The sequence below is a fragment of the Mycteria americana genome, chromosome 7 (assembly GCF_035582795.1).
Source record: "Mycteria americana isolate JAX WOST 10 ecotype Jacksonville Zoo and Gardens chromosome 7, USCA_MyAme_1.0, whole genome shotgun sequence".
Classification (NCBI taxonomy): Eukaryota; Metazoa; Chordata; class Aves; order Ciconiiformes; family Ciconiidae; genus Mycteria; species Mycteria americana.
This window is the reverse complement of record NC_134371.1, coordinates 59,356,530-59,379,776: the sequence shown is the minus strand read 5'-3', so window position 1 is coordinate 59,379,776 and position 23,247 is coordinate 59,356,530. Positions and strand designations below refer to the sequence as shown.

At 38.7% G+C, this 23,247-nt stretch overlaps 1 protein-coding gene and 1 long non-coding RNA gene across 8 annotated transcripts in view; both read right to left on the bottom strand.

The window, feature by feature from the left end:
• Positions 1-23,247, bottom strand: part of MAST2 (microtubule associated serine/threonine kinase 2) — a 199,586-nt gene that overhangs the window by 175,908 nt on the left and 431 nt on the right. The gene's annotated exons all lie outside the window — the stretch shown is intronic.
• LOC142412835 (uncharacterized) lies at positions 12,322-22,970 on the bottom strand. The gene is made up of 3 exons (XR_012776621.1): positions 19,268-22,970; positions 18,457-18,552; positions 12,322-15,563 (listed from the first exon to the last, which is right to left on the bottom strand). It is a non-coding gene; the product is annotated as an uncharacterized LOC142412835 (long non-coding RNA).

Below are 23,247 nucleotides of genomic sequence, written 5' to 3'. Positions count from 1 at the left end.
GAATATTTATTCCATCCAGTCTATGAGTAATATACCTATAAAGAAACTGTTGCAACGTCCAATTGCAACCCAAAACTCCTATTATAAGTTACAGCTCTACTACAAGACCATATGTATCACTAAATAATAATTAGGATAGAGATCATCCTTTGTATAATGTCTTTGTTATTACTATAAACAAAATTAGACATATATTTGTCAGAAACACTCCCACATATGTAAATTCCTTTCACAGCATCCAGCAAACTTTCAATCAAAATAGCAATAGGTAGAACAGTGGCAAGCACAACCACAGTGCTTTCCTCATGCATTTAATTGTTCTGGAGGTGTGAAACTCATTTCACACCCAAAGAAGAATTACGAGCATAGCTACCATATATGGATTTGAAGATAAAGTGACACTTTCCATTATAGCCTATATAGATGACTTGGTCAAGTTCTCCCTTCTCTGCAGTAGTGCAACACATTCCACATGTCTTAATGGACTGCTCCATTTTATTTCAAATGCCTCTCATTAGCTATACAGCACTTCAAGCCATGCTTATCCTCATAAAATCTCATCTGAGGCAAAAATAAACTGAAAGGAACACCTTCCCTGCATGACATCACCACATGGTTTAACGTAGTTATAAATCATGTTTAAACCAAAAATTAAACTACCAGTAGTGGGTTTTAATTAAAATTTGCAGATTCCAGTCAAAATCTATTTCTGAAGTCATTAATTCAAATCTATTCAGTCTACAGTGTTATGCCTCAAACTGTCAATTTGGAAGGAAGGAAGGACATGAATAAAGTTGAATTTGGATTTGAAACAGAATCCTCACTTAGTTCTGAGTCACTCATTCTTGACCTTTCTCAGACCCCCATCTCCTTTTAATCATAAAATCCTTTGGCACCTCATAATAGTAAATAACTTTGTTATTTGTTTGAGGGACAGGAATGCTTTGCTCCGCATCTTCTTCAGTGGTGCACCTTTCACAGCTTGAGAGGTACTGCTCTGATACAATTCCTTCCTCTGGTTACAGTTAGGCATTCAGTCGCCACACTGTCTAAACCAGATCAAGAGAGAGACCTGGGTAACCTAAAGTAGGTCAGTTCACTTATCCAGTTCATCATACAGCTGCAAACAGTTGTGTTGGCGCAAGAGTGGGGAGAGGCACAAAAACAAGTGACCTGGGGTAGAGAAAACTGCTTGAGCTGGAACCTGCTTTAAACTTAAGGTTCCCCATACACATCTTGGAGCAAAGAGCCTCACATTTTCATTTGCCTCTGACCTTCTCCATAAAGGTACTGAAGACCTTCATTTCCAGCAGCCTGTACCTCTGTTTTTCCGTCATTTGGAGAGCTAAAAAGACATCTACCACACTTTCTGTTTGTACTTAGGAGTTAGCTAAGTAATTTTAAATTGCGACATTAGCAGTCCCTCAGCATGCCTCCGAAAGCTGCAGAGGCCAAGGGCAGAAAGTCTTTGCTGTTTCTATTTGGGATGGCAGAAAGTAGTTACACATTTATACATGTCTACGTAGACATACAGAAATATACACACACGCTTTTAATATGGTCTGTCCTAAATGCGTGTAACATCTAAAATCTGCCAAGTGTTTCCCAACTGTGACAGTCAGAAATTACCATACCTCAAAAAAAACCAAAAACAAACACATGGGCACTCCAGGTTACAGACAAATTAGTTAAAAATCTCACTATCCTCTCACACTCCTTATGCTTCAATTCCAATAAATGTTCCCAGCATCCTTCAACATCTAGCTACTTCCCTGAAACCAGTCATAACTCTGTTGAAAGGCCCTATGCACAAGATGCTACTGGTCATACCCACAGTCCATGTACTGCCTGCTTACGTACATCCCTAGAAAAGCCAGCTTTTTCCCCCACTCTCACCCTGCACAGGCCATTGCCATGATTGTCTTGCCTTCACCAGTGCATTTAGGTTCCTTTAGGAAGGGGAAGCACAGTCCTGCTCGTCAGGCTGATGCAGCAACTGTAATTGCTCTTCCACCATGTTCAGCTGAGTTGGGGCAGGGGGAGGAAGAGGGCAGGCAGAAGATACACAGAAGCCAGTGCCAGTAGAGACGGTATCCTGCCCACCTGGCTGCTGCCCATCACTCCCCAAATACATCTGCACCCAAGATAGAAACAGAATACATCCCTTACTTAAACTGCAGCTTTGGGGCACCCCCTTTACGTCCTGTCCTCCCACCCAGCACAAATGCCAGAAAAGAGAATTTGGGGAAGGGGACGCAGGAAAGAGCATCAGCGAACAGGGATAAGGCTACATGGAATTTCCTCGGCTGCTTCTTTGCTGCTACTTCACTTCCACAAACATCTCTCACATCTTGATGATGGTTTAGAGTGACGTCCTTAGCTTGAAAGGCACACCTTACCTCACTAACAAATGTCCAATAAATCTAGTAATTTTACTCTAAGTCAACAACTAATTTAACATCCAAATCAACAAAAGGAACAAAATTCAGCACATGCAAGAAAATAGGACTTTCTCTTTGTTTGAGAGAGAAAAATGAGGTATTCTTTTGCCTGCAAAAAATTTAAGCAGAACAATACTGTGCAAAAACAATTTCGAGATTATTGTATTAATAAGAATACCCATCAGCAGCTAAAACAAATTTCAAGATTAGCATCAAGAAAAGTGTTCTAACTGGGACATCTTTCTTTGTTCAAGGTTTTGGGGTTGTTTGGTCATGGTTTTGGTTTTTGGGAGTTTTGTTTTGTTGATTTGGTTTTTTTCCCCTCAGGTGCACATTCACCTCTCCTCCAACACACATATAGGTCTCACCCATCTTTCTCAGTGAACTGCAACTCAAAAAAAAAAACCAAACCACCAAGCAAACAACAAAAAAAAACCCACCCCACATTCATTCATGCAGGGCACCAAAGTAAGGAAAGGCAGTAAAGTCAGAAACAAAAGTACCCTAAGTCACATTGCAAGCAATTTCTGTATTTTACATCTCTCTTTTTCCACCCAGTATATAGGCATTCACATACCCCTACCAACCAAAGAACGTGCCCACTTCCCTACCCTTCCCCTTTCCCCTCTATGCAGAGTCTCTTCTTAGCAGTAAAAATAATTACAAATTCTTAGTATTTCTTCTTGAGTTACAGTACACAAGCTTTTCAGATCTGATAATATCTAAATCAAGAGTACCCCAACTGAAGGAGCACATGGAGCACCAACACTGAAGGGCACACCTACTTCTACCACAACATCCGCTCAGCTGCAACATCCTGCCTGCACATACCTTTCAGGTCAACCCAATGGTATATGCTACTTCTCAAAACGTCATTCCATGTGCATTTCTTCAACAGCCATTCCAGCTTAAGTAACTCCTCCCCAGCAGGACTTGTACCACAAAGATATGAAAGGAACAGTAGGAAGGTAACAGCTTCCACACTCACCAAAGAATCTAGGCTGTCTTCTACAGGAGATAGGCTTAGTACATATTACATATGGAAAATCCTTCATAAGCCCTTTTTTTGTTAAGCACATTAAACACTTGGGCAATATTCAGAAGACTTCATAGCTGTTGAATGTTTTGAAGAAAGGGACCCCAATCACACTTTGCAGGTTTATATACTGTTAAACTCACTTTTCAAATATTTAAAAAAAAAAAAAAAATCCAGTGCACTGTTCTGAGACAGCCTATTATGTTTTAAAAAATGCTAAGTACAACACTGCCAGTTTAAAATTTCATTTTCTAAAAGCTATGCCTATATTGTGTCAGCAAAACAATGAAGAGGGAAAGTTTTAACTTGACAACAATAAAGTTGTCTTTCATAAGACTAATTTATTTCACTCACCCATCAAAACTCAGCTTTAATATAGCTGTTCATAGGCGAACTACATGGAAATAGCACTGGTTTATGTTACCACTCTTAAACAAGGAAGGCAAGAAAAAAAAAACAACACACAGGAAGAGATCTTTCCTTGTCCTTGCCCCAAAGCAAGATACAATACATACAACAGATAGAAAAAATCCTACACAACATTCAAATCAATGGATAAAGAAACTCTTTGCAGTGATAAAGAAAAATTTTACTTACATGCTTTCAAATTACCAAATTAGACTACCAGAGCAAATGGTTGAAAGCACAGACTGCTGTAATTTTAAGGACTCAATTTCCACTTCTCAAAAAGAAAAAATTCTTGCTGCTTTAGAAATGAAAGCATTAGTAAGCACGTAACAGAAACACTTTGCTCATAGAGTGTGAAAAGGACTATGAGCCTCTCTCCTTTGATTTATTTTCAAAGGTGATAGAAAAAAAACTTATTAATTTAATTTGGCCTTGTGTCTTTTGCCACAAGCTAAAAATCAGGCTCAAACAGCCAGCTGAATCCTGCAAAGCTTAGAGCTGAAGATAAAAGCGTCACACAAACAATCTTGATTTGCTAGGCAAAGATTATTCCTATTGGTCCCTTCAAAGGTATACAAAAGTTTGCTCACATAACTTGAAACAGTAGGATATGAAGAAGAATGGCAAAGGATATGAAGAAGAATGGCAAAGGCTTTTCTTGAATAGTGAGAAGCTCTGCATTTTTCAGCTCGATCACTTACCACACTTGCACAGAAAAACAGCTAAAATAGTTGTGGCACTGGAAATACATACAAGTCTGTTTCTCTTGCCTGAAATCTCACATAGGGGCTATTACACTCAGCAAGATGGAGAACCAGACAGATTGCAACAATAGCTGCAGACAAAAGACGAGAAACCAAATGTGCTTCCTGATGTCTAAGATTGCACTAATATCCCATGTTAAAATCCTGATCTGGTAATTTCAGAATACAGCTACAAGGAACCTTCTCAGTCATCTTTTCCATTCCATTGCACAGGGAAAGTCTCCCAAGCAATTCAAGCAAGAAATAAAAGAACAAGCACATATACCACTGCAATGATTTTAAGCAGCATTTTTTTTTTAATGTTCATTTAATGGTGCTGCAAGAGAGTAACACAGCACAGATCCTTAATCTACAAGTGGCACGTGAATACTTGTGTGGATGCGTGTCAAAGTACTTCCTTGAACTGCCAGATGAAGTACCACACAGTTAGTGAGACAGATATCAGCAACAGATGGATGTTAGGAAAAAAACTTCCTAAGACCTGTCTTTATGGCCTACGTTTAAGATGTAATAGATCATACAAAGGAGCACTTCAAAAATATATTTTTCCCTAGGGATCTCTACAACAAGCAAAAATACTCAGCTGTGACTAACAAATATTCAAAACTGCAGGTCAAAACATGTTAAACTATTAGCTGGGGGGGCAAGAAAGTTTTCTACGAACAGGTAATTGCTTAACAAGAAAAATGAGAATTTTTTTTTTTTTTTAAGCCTAATGAGCACAACCACCTAAGGTCATCTGGAAGTGAATTCTAACAAACTGTTGGAAAGAAGAAAAGAATGAAAATTTAAATACCGTAAGTTGGCAAAGAATACACTAATACCCTGTTTTTTAAGGAAGATAACCAATAAGTAATGCAACTCAAGGATAACTTAACACTTCCTGAATTTTTTTTAAAGCAATAAAAATAGTCAACACTGAAAGCTGCATTTTCTTTTTTTTTAATACAGTACTGTTTGTCCTTTAAAAGATAAAAGCCTGTTGTGTCAGGATTGTGTTCACATATCCGAGAAGCATTCTTTTTCTTCTCAGCCTTTCCTCATCGCTTTATATAATGTGTGTACATACCCTTAACAAAAGATAAATCTGATCCTGTCATTAGGTCTGCTCTAATATACGTTAAAATACACTGAAAAAGAAAATTAAAGGCCTAGAGAACAGATCACAAACTAAGTATCTGTCTAAATAAGTAGCAATTAATGCAATGGAATCACAGTATTTATGCTTTAGTATTTAGCACTGAAATTTGCCCTAGCTTTCTAGCCTGGACATGACATATTGAGGGAAGAGGGCCAGCAGTTTTACCAGGAAGCTGAGGTGAGCCCAAATGTGACCAAAATTGTAGGCTGAATAAGAACTTGCAACTAAGACTCTTCTTAACTGTATCTGCTTAACTCATGTACTTGCCAGCAGCATCCTGAAAAATGCGAGAAACAGCAGAATCAAGGAAAATTACATTAAATCAACATAGCCTCTTAGAGGCTGTAATATATTGGTTTACTACATCAACAAGAGAGAAAAGCTTTACCAAATATATTACTTTACATAAAAGTGTCAGTATTTTAAAGACAGAAAAGATTTTTACAATATTTTTTCTCTTTAACAGATTTACTTGAAGAACTTTGCAATAAACCCCAACATTCCCACAAAGGTAAATATACAAACTTAATTTAGTGTCACTATTAGGTTTTCAAAATTACTGGAAAGCTAAGCATTATTGCCACAGTGATGTTTTCAATAGTTATACAGTGTAACACACATACATTTAACATTCTCGATACCTATAGCTTCCTCTGTACACTCATCTGCAGTTATAACGCAGATGACAGAAAAGTTACAAAACAAAATTAAATCCTTTTGTGTAAAAAAAAAAAAAATCCCACAGTTAAAAACAAACAAGAAAAAAAAGAATGTTTCCTGAAAGACATAGTATCAGATAACTGTACTATGAGATACACCCTGCTTGTCTTGTTCCTCCAATGGGAAGATTTTTTTTCTTGTTAACTCTTCAGGAAACGACTCCAAGGCATGTTTGATCAGAACTAATGACTTAGAAGCTTTAATGTTGTTTCACCAGGGAAGTTCAAGTTGTTAACTTTGTTGCCAAGTGTTCCCAGCTGCAGGAACGCATTAAAAACCTTGTTAAAAAGCAAAAGCAAATATTTACAACTATGTACACTATTACCCCCTTTCTGAGGATCATTGAGATGCAGAATCATTTATTCCTAATGGAACCACAGTCTAGAAGACAAGGTGATTATTTAATTTGTGATTAAATGATATCAGCTTGAATGTTTGGTCCTTATATGAACATACAAATAACACCACAATGGTTTACACAACCAAAGTATTTGATCCTACTTCAGGATCTCCTTACTAAGAGACAAATGGGTAGTGTAATTCTTGAATTCAGCTTGTAAATGCCTAAAGCCAAAAGAATTTCATCTAGGGAAGAAAGAGCAACAGAGCCTCTACTAAAGTCTGTATTAAACTTTACAGAAGCTCAAAGAAACCCCTTATCAATATATCAAGACTCAAAACCCCACTACATGCTCACTAGTTACACTGAAAACAAAACCAGTCTGAACAAAGACACTGCACGTTAAAGGCCACATCATTCCTCTATCATTGGTATTCTCACACGAGCATTTCAAACATAAAAAGGTTGTATAGAGCAGGGAAATTAACTCCTGGCCAGATAGAAAAACACAAACAACTCTCTAATTCATCATTTTTACATTAGAATCCTGTCTGCTGTAACAATTAAAACAATTATGACCAAAATTAATGTTATTTATAACAAAATTTAGTGTTATAAGACATCAATAACACCTTCTCTCTGAAGATTTTCTTCCTTTAAACTCAGAAGATGTGCCAAGCATGTGACGTGTCCCAACATTACTGATTAGTATTACTGCAAGTTCTCTTTAGCATCCTACACATTATCAAACAATCATTCATCTTCTACATTCTTGTCTATTATATTTTATACAGTCAAATAGAGATGTAAGTTTAGATTTGCTGAAGACCATAATCCACGGTATGAACAAGCCAAAACTTCTCGTTTGCCAGCTTCTTACAGACTTATTCAGCTATTTATTACACAGGAAACGCTGAATTTAACACCTTTTATTACAATTATGCTGTAAGAAAGACTAGAAGGGGAACTGCTTAAGGAATCAGGTGAGTAGCAGAAACACAGCTGTATCTTAAGCTGTGCATGTAAAAAGGCCTGTGATTTCATATTGGCTATAAAAAGAAGAATTATCAGAACATTCTGCAGGGTGCCTTGATTCGCTTCAGCATTGATGCTAATTTTTTTTTTCAGTGAGTGAGCTTTCAGATCTCCAACTATATTTATGTTTGTTCACATTATAAACATTGTCTCACCATCCCATTCACAGGGAAAGAGCAAAACAACATAAAATACCTACTTATACCTGTGTAAATTCTCTTTAATGCCTATAAACAAAGTTACAATCAAGTCACTTTCATTGGGAATGTAAACTCCCTCTGTTTTTCTACAGATGTGAACAATAGGTTAAAAGTTCACTCAATTTACATAAACAAACAATTTCTTCATAGCAATAGGACCTGGAAGAGAGTTTCACCTAATTTTATACATTACAGACAGGAGGCTCAGGGTCACATTTCAAAAAACTGAGAAGTTACCTGTATTAATATTTGATTCTCAGCCCAAAACAATATAGAATTTTCTATGCCTAAGACACAAATAAAATATATTTTAAATTAAAATACTAGCTGAAAATACAAAGTTTGGCAAGTGAACAATAATACATTGTATTAAAATGTGCAAGTTGTATAAAAATGACTTATTTACTAATAGTGCAGAGTTCTAACCTTCTTTTGAAAAAAACACTTTTGAAAGAAAAATGTAAAGAGTCATTAAGTTTGAAGTACAGTCTCAGATAAAAGTCTCTGTTGGTCCAGTATGAGATATAGCCCTTAAAAAACTGTCCCAAGACTAAGGGAGCTAGGAAAGAGAAATCCATGCCCAACTGCTGTTCCAAGTCTTGTTTCAAATGAAGCTGCCTATGAAGAAAAGAAAAAGGTGAACTGAACTTTGGCAGGGAATCGCTCAGGTGTGTTAAAGGGGCTTTTCTAATTAGACATTCCATGACTACTTACAGGTGTGTAATACAATGTTAAAACGTGATCTTAATTTATAAAGCTCACTTGAATAGCACACGCTACACAGAAAGAAAAGTACAAAACCAAAAAACGCTACAGGAATCCTCTTTAACCACACTACTTTTTTGCCCAGGATGCTTTATCGATCACAACTATCACCTGAATAGTAGTAGTAGTAGAGCCATCTGTAGTTAAGACAGAGATTAGTGGCAAAATAAAATCTAACAAGGCACAACGGTCTGCTAAGAGTTAGAACACTATTTGTTCACATACATGACAAAGAAAGCCCAAGATACATTTTAATCTGGCGTTATCATCACTGAGGAAGTTTGTTATTTGCAGCAGGAAAAAAAATTAAATACTTTTCTTTGTTTGTACAGTGAAAGTTCCAATCCTTTGCATCAATATTTTTGTCTCCATTAACCATCTGGAATCTTCTCACTTCCTACCACAAATGAGATAAGCACGTCAACGCACAGCAAAAATAAGAACCACTTATGTGAAGTTTTCCTGAGAACAAATTTTCCCTCAAACTCAACAGCAGATCTACACGCATGGAATGGGAAAAAAAGTATCATTTGATTATAAGACTGTAAATAAAACTACCAATGGCTTTAGACCTAAAGGAAATGAAGTTCACCTTTGGATACACAACAAACACTCAATCCTTAGCTTTTCTTAACAGCAATCACATTAAATGGCAGACAAAGATAAACTAATTCACAATTCTTATCGATGTCTGCACGAAGAAATGGAGTCTCTATAGTCTGGCACAAAAGCTTCTCCTCACCAAGCAGCATAATACAGTTCCATCCCAAAGAAACAACAGCCAGAATTTTTTCAAGGACAAGCCATGTATTTCTTCCCTTCTGCATGAGAACAAAAACAATGCCCAACTGTTAGGTTTATGAACATCACCAGGCCTCAAGCTCAAACTGAAAGACTACAGTCAGCAGACACTTCTAGCAGAAGTGTCTGCTAAACTGGCAAAACAATGCTGTAAACAGCTTCTCCTCTGTCCTAAAAACAGGGATCAATGCAAAGGTCAAAGAACATACAAATAACTAACTGAATGCATAATTTAACTTTCAGGGTCACGTATTTTTGCCACCATCTTCACACTGCACAGGTCCAATTTAAGTCATTTATTAAAACAGAGAAAGATGTATTTGCTACTAATATGTCACTGCATCCATCTATGACAATGTTTAAACATCTAAATGCGTACAGTCACTATATTAACTATACAACTCATTTATAAGCTTTTCTCTAAAACAGTGACTATAATTTATTTATTTGTACTCTATGATCTTCTGGTGCTGTCCAGAACACTTAACATCAGTCCTGACCACTTGATTTCCTTTCAAAGGTCTTTTCTAAGGCTCCATATTAAAATGTGGTTTTATGATAACTTATGATATTTATTATAATTATTATATTTAATAATGTATATAATTTATTGTATGTATTTACAAGTGCTTGTAAATACACTAAAGATTGAATGGTGTGATTTTAGCGACTAATAAACCTGTTTTAATTATTAAGCATTCTATTTTTGAGATGGATTTCCTTGCTCTGGGGCCTTACAATGGCTTATTTAAAACAAAACTGGGGTCTCACTCCATTTCAAATGGCAAAAAATACAATCATGAGAAGAGCCATGTATTTCTGAAAGGGCTGTTGCTAGCCCTCTCAGATAGTCCGCAGTGAACAGAGGACATACATCTACCAGGAGATTAACAGAACAAACATGAAAAAAACAATGCAAGACATTAAATTATTTCACTGCCTATCAGTGCATTTTTTTTAACCTAAGTAGCTTCGCGAGTCTCCATTACATACTCTTTTCCAGTTTTGCCTGTCCAAGAGTTTAACACTTTACTTGCACTAGCGAAATTGGATTCTTTGGGTCTTGTACATACTTCCTCAGAAAGCTCTGAAAGCCACATAAAGAACAAAGATATCTATGCAGTTTTGCTGATTTGCGTACTTGCTTTGTAATGACAAATTTTAAGAAAGAGTGCAGACAAATGCAATCTGATGATTCTAAACTGTATGCTCTTCAATGCAAAGAGAAGCAAACCCGAAGTTTAATACCTGGGATAACTGGAAATCAACATGCACAGGGAGACAGCCTTCCTGGAAACATGGAACCATGCTTAAACCATTCGTAGAGTATAACTCAGGTGTTTATGCAGTCCTTCTGCAAGTGTATTACTCTCAGTATCATGAAAAAAGCATGCATAAGCAGCATTATCAAGTTCCAGTTATTACACATAGTACCAGGAAGGCATACTAGAAAATCACTTCTTTTTTTAAATCATTCCTATTGAGCTCAAAGCATGACAGCTGTCTATTTGAAGGATAAAAGAAGAACATGCTTGAGCATCAACTAATCAATCTGACAAGTACCACATTTCATAAAAATCTTCAAGCTTCCTGAAATGCAGCTACAACATGTTTTCACAAGTTTTCATCCCACAGACAGTACTAAATTCGCCTCACTCCTTAGTGGATGTACCTTTTGCACTTAGTTTTTGTTTGGCTGGACTAAGAAAAGACGACAAAGTGTCTCAAGCCTGGGTCCAACCGTACACATTAATTCAGTCTTTAGTAAAACTGCTTTCTATATGCTGCAGGCCAGCATTTGTTTACAATTGTAACCGTTCTGTATTTTCTCTTCTGTCATGAAAGACAGACTGGTCTGTGAACTCTTCCATCAAATCCAATAGGGAAAAATCAACAGGAATGGCAGGACCTACAAAATCTTTAAAAAAAAAAAAACAACACTACTGATGTGCTAGCAGCTAACGTATCAAAGTGATAAACGCACATAGTGTATACTGAACTAATTTCTATAAGACAGATCACAGTCACTGCAAGAAATTTGGGCTAGCAGAATGTAGCCTCATATAAGCAACAAATTTAAGTGTTACTGGAAATCTGTCTTGAATGGATTGCTGGATGTTTGGACAATGTGCAGATAATGGAAGTAGCACTCCAGAAGTGCACTGAAATTCAGCTGCTTCTTATAATTACTGTTAAGTATTTTTACTGTTAGTAGAAGCTGAGATACCAAACACCTACAACAAGAGTTTCAGAAATACTAGCATGACATATTAAAAGCAAAAAAAAAATTATCCAAGTGTCATCCAATTAAGTACTTAAATAACTTATTTTGGCTTTCTACTGTTGAAAATGTTTATGGTGGATTACTTGTCACACTATGTAGTAAAAATCACTAGAGAAAATCTTCCTATATAGACAGGTCATGAAGACATGTGTGGACTGAAACTGAATCAGAAATTACATTGCAAAAATTCTTAAAACTCCCCAAAGTCCAACCTTACCAGTGCTATCTGCTTCTGGAAATTTAAACAGGTACATGGAATATTTTAAAGCATCGTCTTGCTTTAACATTCATGAAAACCCAGACCAACTAAAAGGTTTTAGAAAGTATTTTATTTTTAAATTGTTTACTATATGTGTAACAAAAATTGAAAGTATTTACAATGCAGTTTTAATAGCAAAGGCATGTTTTTTTCCTGGAAAGAAACAGAGCATCATCATATTTTCTGTGTAAATAATGGACCTCCATTAATGCTAGAGCAATTCCAAATAGCAAAAAACTGACAAGCTAGACAGTTAGATTTTTTTTATTATTGCTGGGTTTTCAGTCTTGAACCCTCTTTCCTCACTGCACTGTAATGTGTATTTATAACAATAGAACATTTGAAAATCATTTCTGACAGATTACTAGTTTTAGGGTTCATGGGACTTAAGTTGTAAGTTAGATAATACACTACCACAAAAAACACGGCTTAGAGGAAGAGCAAGTTAAAAAAAAGTTTTAAAGCAAGTTTTAAAGTTAACAACAGAGCTACTTCATTACAAACCAAACAATGCCTTCAGATCTTTCTAATACAGTGGGATATTACAGAACATCAACTTCCTACAGCCAAGAGTGACATCTACCAAGACATCAAAAAAACAAGTGCATTTTCCTCACCTGAAACAGGTTTTTTTACTTCCTTGCAAAAAGGTAGGTTTTTGAGTGACCATGGACTCAGCTTCTTCCTCTGAAGAGCAGCATTTTCACCAGGCTTCAAATAGTACTACATCACTACAAAAAGACACTAAGCACAGCACATCATCATTTGATGTGGAAATGAAATTGCTAAGACTCTACATGACCTGTGTACTTAGCTACTGTGGTTCTTGAGGAACAAGGTCTTGATGGGTGATAAAGCTTTGTTTTAGTCTCAAACAGTTCACTAATCTGGTGGTCTTCACTGCTTCCTTAGCTTCAGCTACTCAGGTTCCATGAATAAGAATTAAATAGGAGTAAAAAAAAGTTGTATTTTAAATAAATGCCTATCATCGTACCTATAATAACCCACTGCATTTCTTATAAGCACCAAAGCTATGTTGGCTTATGGAGCACAACAGGCAGCTCAGGCAATAAAAATAACCTATCCAATAAAAAGAAAGAATTGCCTCTTCTAGAGACTCTAAGAACTACCTTGACAGGCAGGAGAACCTTTACATTCTTTGTGCTACAAGAAGGCATATGAGCTTGCTCAAGAAGTCAGTCAACTTCTAGGCGTAAAGTCAATAACGCATACCCATTCCTCAACACAATACACGCGGATATTACTTGGTTTCCTGAAGCATGCAGTCATGAATATATCCACAGTCTTTCTGAGTGTTTTGTAGATGCCTAATCCTAGCCTTGGACAGCACCCCACTGTTACCCTCAAGTGCTCTGTAACAAATACTAAGTAACAGCAGCTTTTCCCTTCAAGCTAATAACTGATTACGATTACAAAAATAAGTAGCCCCACAACAAATCCAGCCACTTCTGACAGAAGACTTCTCTTGGCTCCTTCACTTCTACGCTCCTTTTGGACAAGAAATACAGTGCACTGCTGAAATCGGATGCAAATCATCAGCAACATGAACACCTATATATTCATAATCTCTCCACTACCTGCTTAGCTATTCTAATATGCAAGATATGAAATTAATGTGGCTAATTAATAGACAATATTTGCTCTGACTCTTCACTCGTGACAGGAAATTGAAATCTCACACAGGTGAGCTGAATCATCTGAGCTGCTGATGCAATGCCTACCTACTTATTGATTTGCACAAATCGATTTAAACAAATTAGGTTTGCCCATTAATATTCAACTTTGAGGGAGGTGCTGTTTTTATTATATCAGGCCAGAGAAGTGCCATATGCCCTTTGGCTCTATTTTGCTAATATCTAACAAGCCCATGGCAGAATTGGTCACTTGACTCTACGTCCCTTTTGTCTGCTTCTAGATGAATCTTTTGGCTCAATTCTGTTATTATCTAACAAGCACATTGCAGAATTAATCACTTGACTCTATTCCCCTTTGCCTGCTTTTGGATCACTCTCTTCTTCAGTCACTTCCCCACCCACCCCCGTATTTCTAAACATTGGTATGAACATACAAGTGAACTCAGAGTGATATGTTGCCAGCAGCTGCCATTGCTGCCTGATCAAAATATAGAAAGGCAAAACTATGGCTCATGAAGAAGTCAAGCAGGAGTAGCTCTGGCATCAACAAGAATCAGCTTATGGAAGGCAGCGAGACATACCTACAGGACATTGAGACGTTTGTTCTTTCTGGCTAGTTTTCCTGCCTCCTCAGGAGAAGGACAGAGAAGAAAACAGAGACAGAACCATACACGTCATAGGGACCAGCTCCTTCTTCCACAGCTATGCTCTGGCTTGTTCACTACCTTTATTTCTCCACAGAGAAGGCAATAAACTTGAGAAATTAAACTCTGAGGACGAGTAAGAATGCATGCCAGGCAACCATATGCTCTGGACTCTGGTTCACCATATTAGAAGCTTTATGGGCTAGAACTTGGCATCTTCTTATAAAAGAAACACTTATTTTTTGCTCTCTCCCTGTAATGAGAAAAAGAGCTAGACAGCAACAAAGAAAGGGAGATGGGAAAAGGAAGTCTGAGGTCTCCAAACAGTATCTGAGTTTTTATTGGTAAGTCACATCCACAGCTCGTAATTTAGGAGTCTTTACCAATGTCTTCCTTAAGACTTTCTTTAGCTCCCTTGATGAAAGCAGCACAGGACAGAATTGCCCTAAGATCAGCCCTAAACAGCAACAGTATCCCAAAATAGGTAGCTAGAAATATTTATGTAAACACATGGTTCCTGATCTTCTAGAATTCAGCAGCACTCCATCCCTCCTTTGATAAGAAGGGGCAATAACACTTACAGAATATATTTTGCTATGTTTTATCTATATTTGCTTTCATGGAATCTGTAATGTGAATATTAAAAACTACACTTTACTGCAAATGCAATCTGCATTGCTAGCAATACGTCCATTTGATTCCATTTATTGGCTTGAATTTTGGAAATAAAGTTTCATCTTCTTCAGATTTAAGTTTCATCCCAGCTTGTAGGTTTTGATATGAAGTTAGAAGAAACAGCTTTGAGTGTTGTGAGCTGTTAATCATAGGGGCCATGGCTGGGGGAGCAGAACAGGAGCTGCAACAGGGCTCTGATCAGCAGCCTGAGAGACAGAGGTGTAGAGAAAGCTCAGAAGCAAAGTGTCAACTGAACTTGAAAAGCTTGCATCTTCACCTATCAAACAAAAGGGAATACTCATGGTAGGAATAACCAAAGAACACCAAACTGTTATGCAGTCTACGTACAGGGTTCATCACAATAGAGGTACTGCCTTTAATAGCACTGATGGCACCTAGAGGGAAAAGAAAAAAAGAGAAAACGCTTATTATATTTGAAGCACAGATGTCCTGATTAGGAAAAAAGAAAGATCTCTTCGACTTCCAGGCTTGCCACACAGCAAGGAAAGCATGGTAACAGCTTCTCTGCAGCTGTGGAGGCAAAACAAATCTGACTAGCACTCTGGGGTTTGGCCAATTTCTCCCTGCCGGTCACTGACTGCTTTCTAAAAAAATGAACAGGGTGAGAAGTCAGTGGAAAAGATCCTTTGCCATTCCTTAAAAAAAAAAAAAAAAAAAAAAAAAAAAAAAAAAAAAAAGACAACATGGAAGGGGGGATAAGCTCTCTAACCTAATGTTTATAAGTAGTCTTGGACCAATTTGCACAATACCCTGAATACATGGAGTAGAAATATCCACATAGGCATAATGTTACAAAACTCCCTCGCGTATGACACACCCAACTGTGGTAACACAATCCTCAAAACTGTAAAGAGACAAGTATCAAACAGTAGTGGAGAAGTAACCTTGTCTGTGATCACTCTATTCTAGGCTGCTGGCAGAATACTACCTATTTTTGGTGCACACACTCCAAGAACAATCGGGAGGGAAGCACAAAGTGCTAGAAGCAAAAGAACTCAGTGTCTTCAGTTCCAACTGAAGTTAGATTTTACATTTCAAATACTTATACACGGAAAAGATATCAGATAGAAGAGAATTTTTACTGCCTGTGCTAGCATAGGCATATTCCACAGCTGAAAGTTGGACATCAGACAAAACAAGCCTTGAAATAAGATGTGGTTTAGTTTCCTAACTGCAGGAATAATTAAACATTGGCAGAGCTTTCCAGAAGAGGTGACAGACACACCACGATCTAAGGCCAAGATAAGACCAATTTCTAAGAGAGATGTTTTAATTTATCTTTCAGGAAAGCCCCACAGCCTGCACATGTGGGGAAATCACACTGGGTAACCACAGTAATCCATTCTGGCTTTGGGACACGCAGATCTACAAAGTTTCAAAGACAGGTGGAGAAAAAGGAATACTTTTGCTACTCTCAGAAAGTTTGTAGCACTACTGTTCCAAATGACTGTAATAGTTAAAGGATTTGATTGTAAGTCAGTTACCTTGTTCTAAGCTCAGGAAATACTTTATATCCAATGCAGAAATGAAAAATGTACTGTCTGGGAAACACGCAAGACCTCCCTTCTTCAGGCACATCAAAATTTACAGCTGGAGATAGTCTACTGCACTGACTGCCCTATGCAAAGGGCTCCCCCAACAGAAAACTAACCTGGACTAAGGAGGTTTTTCATCTTTCTCTATATTATGTATGCAGCTTGCCTGTTGGCATCAGTTGAACATTCCCCATACACCAAACACACATGCAGCAGGGGAGCCTCCAGGTTTAGCAACATTTCAGTCCAACTCTTTGTCAGCAGCAGCCAAGTTAAACTTTATAGAAGACAAAGGGTCCATCTAACCGAAAATCCCGCCTCTACAACTTGCAGTCCCTCTACCAGTCCCTTGAACTGCTTGTTGAGATTCTGCTACTGTTGTCCCCTTCATCTCTACTATCCTACAAAACCACGAAGTCATGGAATCTACTAATAAATCCTCTCCTGGCCCTGGCCATCCACAGCAAGAGAGGGAAGCTTGACAGAAGTGAGGGCAAAATGCTGACAAGCATGGGGTCTGTTTTCTGTTCCGTTACCCCACCACATCTCTGAGCAAAGCACCACTGGGCAGCACCCACTAGTTCCCTGGATGCCTTTAGAGCACAGAATGCTGTTCAGCGACACTCAGTGCTCAGTGTCCTCTATTTTTACTCTTTTGACCTTCAACCTCCATCCCCCTAGACCTTCCACAATACTTCAGCTTTCCTCGTATCTGTGTTCTCCCACTGCTTTCAGAGGAAGACAGGATTCAGATTTGTTAGGGACAGGCTAAGACCCACTCCTCATGGAAAAAAACCTGTACAAATAGCAAAGACATTCCCTCCAGACAAGTAAAGGGAAGCATCATGCATTTGTCCTGTTCTAATGTTTGCCTAGATGGTAGTTAATTTCAGCTGTTTTCCTCAGGCAGATGCAGTCTGCGTATTTAATAATCTTCACTAGATCCCTCCTCCAGTACTTCAACTCTGAATGCTTTTTGCATCCATTGCATCCTTTGGCAAAAAAATTATCCAAAATTATCCAAATTATCCATCCATTACCTTTTGTGTGAAGATTCTCCTTTTAAGCCTGACTCTTAGCTTAATACTAGAAGAAACAGTCAGCTGCTGTTTGCTGTCTACCCTCTACATACCAACCATGGTCTTGTATACTTCCATCATAACGCCCTTAAGTCATATCTTCCAGACACTGAAGAGTCCTTTATACGAGAACTTTGACCTTTGACTTCTACCTGAAGTAGAAAATGCTAATAGAAGCACCTCTGACAAACACTGGCTATGATCCATGTGGGATCTTTCACAATAAATATCACAGTGTCTCAAACTAATTATGCAAGCATGATATGGAAACAATTTAAAGCTTATAATATGCCTCTGGATGAGGGTGACTGTCACTCTTAAGCAACAATAACTTTCATCTCAACTTTCCATTTTTCTCTGTCAATGCAGTCAGCAAACATACGATGATTAAGCTGATACTTAACAGAAATCCAAGTGGGCTGTGTTTGACAAAGATGCCCTCACTCAATGAAACTAAACTGTCACGGGATAAGAAGGACAATTCAACTATGAATTAATGACTGATTAACAGATCGGAAATAAGAAGTTGGAACAACTGGCCTTTTTCCCCAAAAAAGAGGGATCACCAGTGGAGTCCCACAAGTCCCACTGTTCTGGGATCAACATCTTCAACATTTTTAAAGCAAAATCTAGCAAAGAAGCTTAACACTTACGTGACAGAGTTTGCTGACAATGGTTAAACTTATTCAAGGTTGCAAAAGCGACGGCCAAAGATCTGAAGAAGACCTTAATGATACTGTTTAAGTGGGCTGTAAAATACCAGATAAGATTAAATGTAGATAAATGTAAAGTGATGCACAGTGTAAAAAAAAAAAAATCCTAAATTTATATACACAATGACAAATTCTGAACTAGTGTGGAATAATTGCTGGAGGTGACTTAGAAATTAAACTTATATTCACACTTTTAAGTAAGGCACAGCATTGAAGAAGCTTCCCGGGTGGAGTGTGGCTGACATGCAAGGAATCCATTCCACCGAAGTTCCCTAGGCCTGCAACCTTCGAGGTCGGCAATGCCAGGGGAACTTGGTGTGTTGGCTCTAAGAGGAACTGCCTGGAGAGTGGAGCAGTGTGGAGACACCGTGGCCAGGCTCTGTGATAATATGGGAACTCAAAGGTACCATGGAACCGATAAGCTGCATATTTGCTACCTTGGACCAACAGTCTGTCACGTTTTTGACAAAATGCTGTCCTTTTGGTGAACTTTGTTCATTATAACATCGTTATAATACCAAAACACACCTCCATCCCAAAAGCTACCCACCTCCAAGGTGCGACCACCCCTCACTGAGCTTGCGCTTTGAATTTTTCTAGTTTATACCTTCAAAGGCGAAGCGAGAAAACTTTACACCAATCATAACAAAGGTATGTATGACTAGAGTCACTCAAGCTCCACCTGAAAGGTAAAAAACAGTATAAAATAGCTTAAGAGAGAGAGAACGTTAGGGAAGATACCGTCACGTACCACTCTGATTTCTGGGATCAGTCAACAGGCTGAGCCTCTCTTCCCCCTCAACAGGACACCTTTGGGTAAGATTCAAACACTTGATTATACCAAGTGCCTCCCCGGGAAACTTAGAAACCTCTATAGAGTTGCTTTATATCTTTTAACGCGTTTGTAGTCGGCGGTGTTACTCATACTCCTGGTATTTCCACGTGCTTTGCAGACAGTGAATTTATCACCGGTAATCCAAAAGAACCTGCGTGTATGTTGCTTTAATAAACTGCACTCTTCATTAATCTAGCCGTGATAGTTCTCATTGAACACGACCAGACTCTAAGTATGGCCAAGGTAGTTCATGGAACGCGACTAGACTGAAGGCGTATCGCATTATTTGTGCATCCGTAATCGTGATAGTTCAGTACACTGAATGCGACTGGACTTATAACGCTGCCAAATTACTTTAACACTGTCACCTTAATAAACTCTGTTTCAGTGAAAGTCCTTGAGAGGGCTCTGACAGGCAAACATTGACTCTGATGGGTGGCTACATATACCGTCCTTAGAAAATAAACCGTTGACCAAGTCTGAGACTGAGACTGGACTTAGCCGCACCTAGACTCCTCTCTGAGAAGGAGTTCAGAAAGCAAGGGGGTCCTGTCTGAACCTCGTGACTCAACGGGAGGGTTTCCCACCCCCAGCCACACCTCAGACTCCTATTAGTAACGTGACAGTAACTTTTAACGCAACAACTAGCTATTACCACTTAAAAGAGTGATTGTGGAGTTATAAAAGACAGTTCCACAGAAGTGCCAACTCAGTGCTTAAAGACTGTCAAGAAAAGGCAGGTAGAAGATTAAAGAATAAAGCCTAATACACTGTATAAGTTTACAGAGTGTCATACACTGAAATACTGTAGCCTGTCCTGGTTATTGTTCCCCAACCCTGTTCCTCTGATCCCTGCATCACTATCTCCAATCAGGAACACACCTGCAAAAGGTGCAAAGAAAACAGCAAGGACAATGAAAAGGATAGAGTCACTTCTTTCTAAAATGCCTCTGGAAAAGTCACAAGCAAGAGACGGTAAATAAAATAAAAAGTTATCAACCTGTAAGCCACACAGAATAACATGGATTCTCTTTTTCACTGCTTCTTCCAATACAAGAATTAACAAACAAGGCATGAAACAAGCAGGTAGAAAGTTCAAAAACAAACAAAAAGAAGTGTTTTTTCCACACAAAATGTGTTTAAGCCTTACAACACTCAGCCACAGGATGTTGTGGATGCTATAAGCATACATGGCTTCAAATACTGATTGGACAAATTCATAGAAGAAAAAACCCACTGGGGGCACTAAAAACAAATATCACCTCTAGTTCTGGAAACCTGCGAGCCACAAATTACTGGAGGCTGGGAGAGGTATTTCCTCAATATACACTATACTCTTCTCCAAGCATCTGCTTTTGGCAGCCTAGAGAGGCAGGATACTGGGCTAGAGGGATCTTTACTGTGACCAAGTACAGTCATTTTTATGTTCTGACGTAACTCATAAAAAAGTGAAAACATTAATTGTATGTACGTGTCAGAACTGTAAGCACAGCACATTAAAGGACCAGATTTTCAAAAACCTAAAGGTCAGTACAGTGATTAACTACTACAGTCACAATTTGGTAAGTACTTTTTGCAACATTAGAGTAGCTTAGTCTCCTCCAAACACAAACTCGTGCAAATGTATGGCAAACAAACTATGAAATCTGAATTTAATTCAGAACGGTTCCCTGCAGCTGTGCACACTGTTGCATTGGTACAGCTGTGGGCATACTACAGGCTTAGAAACAACAGGGCTACTTAAATCAGAAGTGGCCCCAAAGGAAGTATTTGTCAAGCTACAATCTTCATCAGTGGAAATGGAGTATCACACTGTCTTTTGCATCTCAGAAGGCCCTTTCCACCACATCCACACTACCAACTCCTGATGTTTAAAGAAATACTGGATTATTGATATTAAAGACAGAAATGCTGTGAGTAGACTTATTTGTCCTGTTTATTACATTTGTCCAACATATCTATCTATTTCCAGTTGCTTATCACATTTACAAAACTTCCACCACTTCAAATGGAAGACAAAAGGGGACAGGGGATGAGACGTTCTCCTTTGAAGTTTGGGGGGCATCTCACACAGGTTGAGTAGAAGCTTTCTTAACTTTATCTGCAAAACTCCTCAAAGACTCCATCACACTGAATATTTGCCAGCAGGTAAAGATCTGTTCCTATAAGTCACATCAGGTCTTAGTCAGAGCACCCAAGCTAAAACCAAACTGGCAGTATCTCCCATGAAAAAGCCTTCTACATCTCAAAAACTGGCATTTCTGAATTTGCAGCCTTTCTTGTTTTGCAATGTTAATGTTGTTTTGGTGAAGCTTTCTGAGTATTCACACATTATATGGTATGTAGCATGTTCTGTATGTATGATTTGTAAAAAGTTTAGTTCACAGCTATCGAGAATGGAAATAATTTCCTCTAATTTCCATGTCAATATCATATACAATGTCAAAACAGTACAAACACCTTGCATTGCATTTGATAGCTCCACCAACCACTATTTTAATAGAAAGTTGGGAAGAAACTAAGTCACCTCTTCTGCTTTTAGATTTAATTTTTTTCCTGAACAAGGACATTAGTGTTCTTTAATTGTTTCAGGAACGGATAAGCATCAAATGCAGCAGAACCTCTTAACCACCTGGCTTAACAAGACACTAGAGAATAAAATAAGAAATAAAAAAATAGAGCTCTTCTTCCAGGGCCCAGTCTGAGACATCTATATTCAAGAGATATCCACTAGTCAAAGCCAAAACACAAGTCTCCCATAATTGAAGGCAATGTAATGCAGCTTTTCTAGAAAAAACTAAGAAATTACCAAAAAAAAAAAAGAGTAAACCTGTGCATCTGCAACAATGACATAAATTTAAGACACCTTTTTGACAAGAAAAGTCAAAGAACCTAGTTTTTCACTTTGCTCCTAAAAATGGCAAAACAAAGCAATGAATTACTGCATCCTGGGAGTCTTCATACTTGTGATACTTTCTCCTTCTCTTAAAAAAAGAAAAAAAGCATTAGTTGCCATCTACATTTTTAAACTGCTGAGTCTCATCCCCCATTTTTCTCTCTTGTAAAACTAGGAATATCAAAACACACTGAAAAAAAGTTTAAGATCTCCTGGGTCTCTCGTCCCTGTTACCCCAAGCAGCAATCAGTAGATCCTTTTTTTGTGGGGATGAAAGACATAAAAGTGGACACATTGAACTTATGCACTCACTTTTAACAAACCTATGCATTTTCAAATATCTGCAAAGGTATGTTTCCTAAATAAACCACTTCTTGCGTTTAGAATTAAGACCTAAAAAAAAGCTAGAAAATGCATCACAATTAACATCACAATTAGGAGTGACCTCCAGAAGGTTACTAGCAAGAAGTATTCTGTAATTATTAATACCAGCAAGCATATAACACAAACTAGATTTCACTGCATCCTCCCTCACTTCTTCATCGGCATGCAGGCAGGACTTCTGGCACCACCACGACCCCCCCACCACTCACTCAACGCCATGCCCTCAGAACACTGACACGCCACCACTCCATTTCTGACCACCAAGTCTGTTCTTTCCTCTCCTGGGGCATCTACCTGAGGAAGCGTATGTAACGTGAGAGGATGCTCGGAAGATGCAGTCTCAACAAGCGCCGCTGTACGCAGCCTCCCCCCACGCCGACCCCTCCCGCCGAGCACAGCACCTCACCTCTCCCCGACCCTCGGCCTCCAGCCGCCCCCCGGCCACTCTCCCCGCCCCGGGGCTGCGGGAGCCCCCGCCCGGGCCAGGCGCACCCCTGCCCCGCGACTGCGGCAGCCGCAGCCCGGGCGGGCGCGGAGGGCGGCACCGCCGGGCGCCACCGCCCGCCACGCGGGGCGCGCGTCTCCATGCCAACGGCCGCCACCGGCCCGGCCGGGC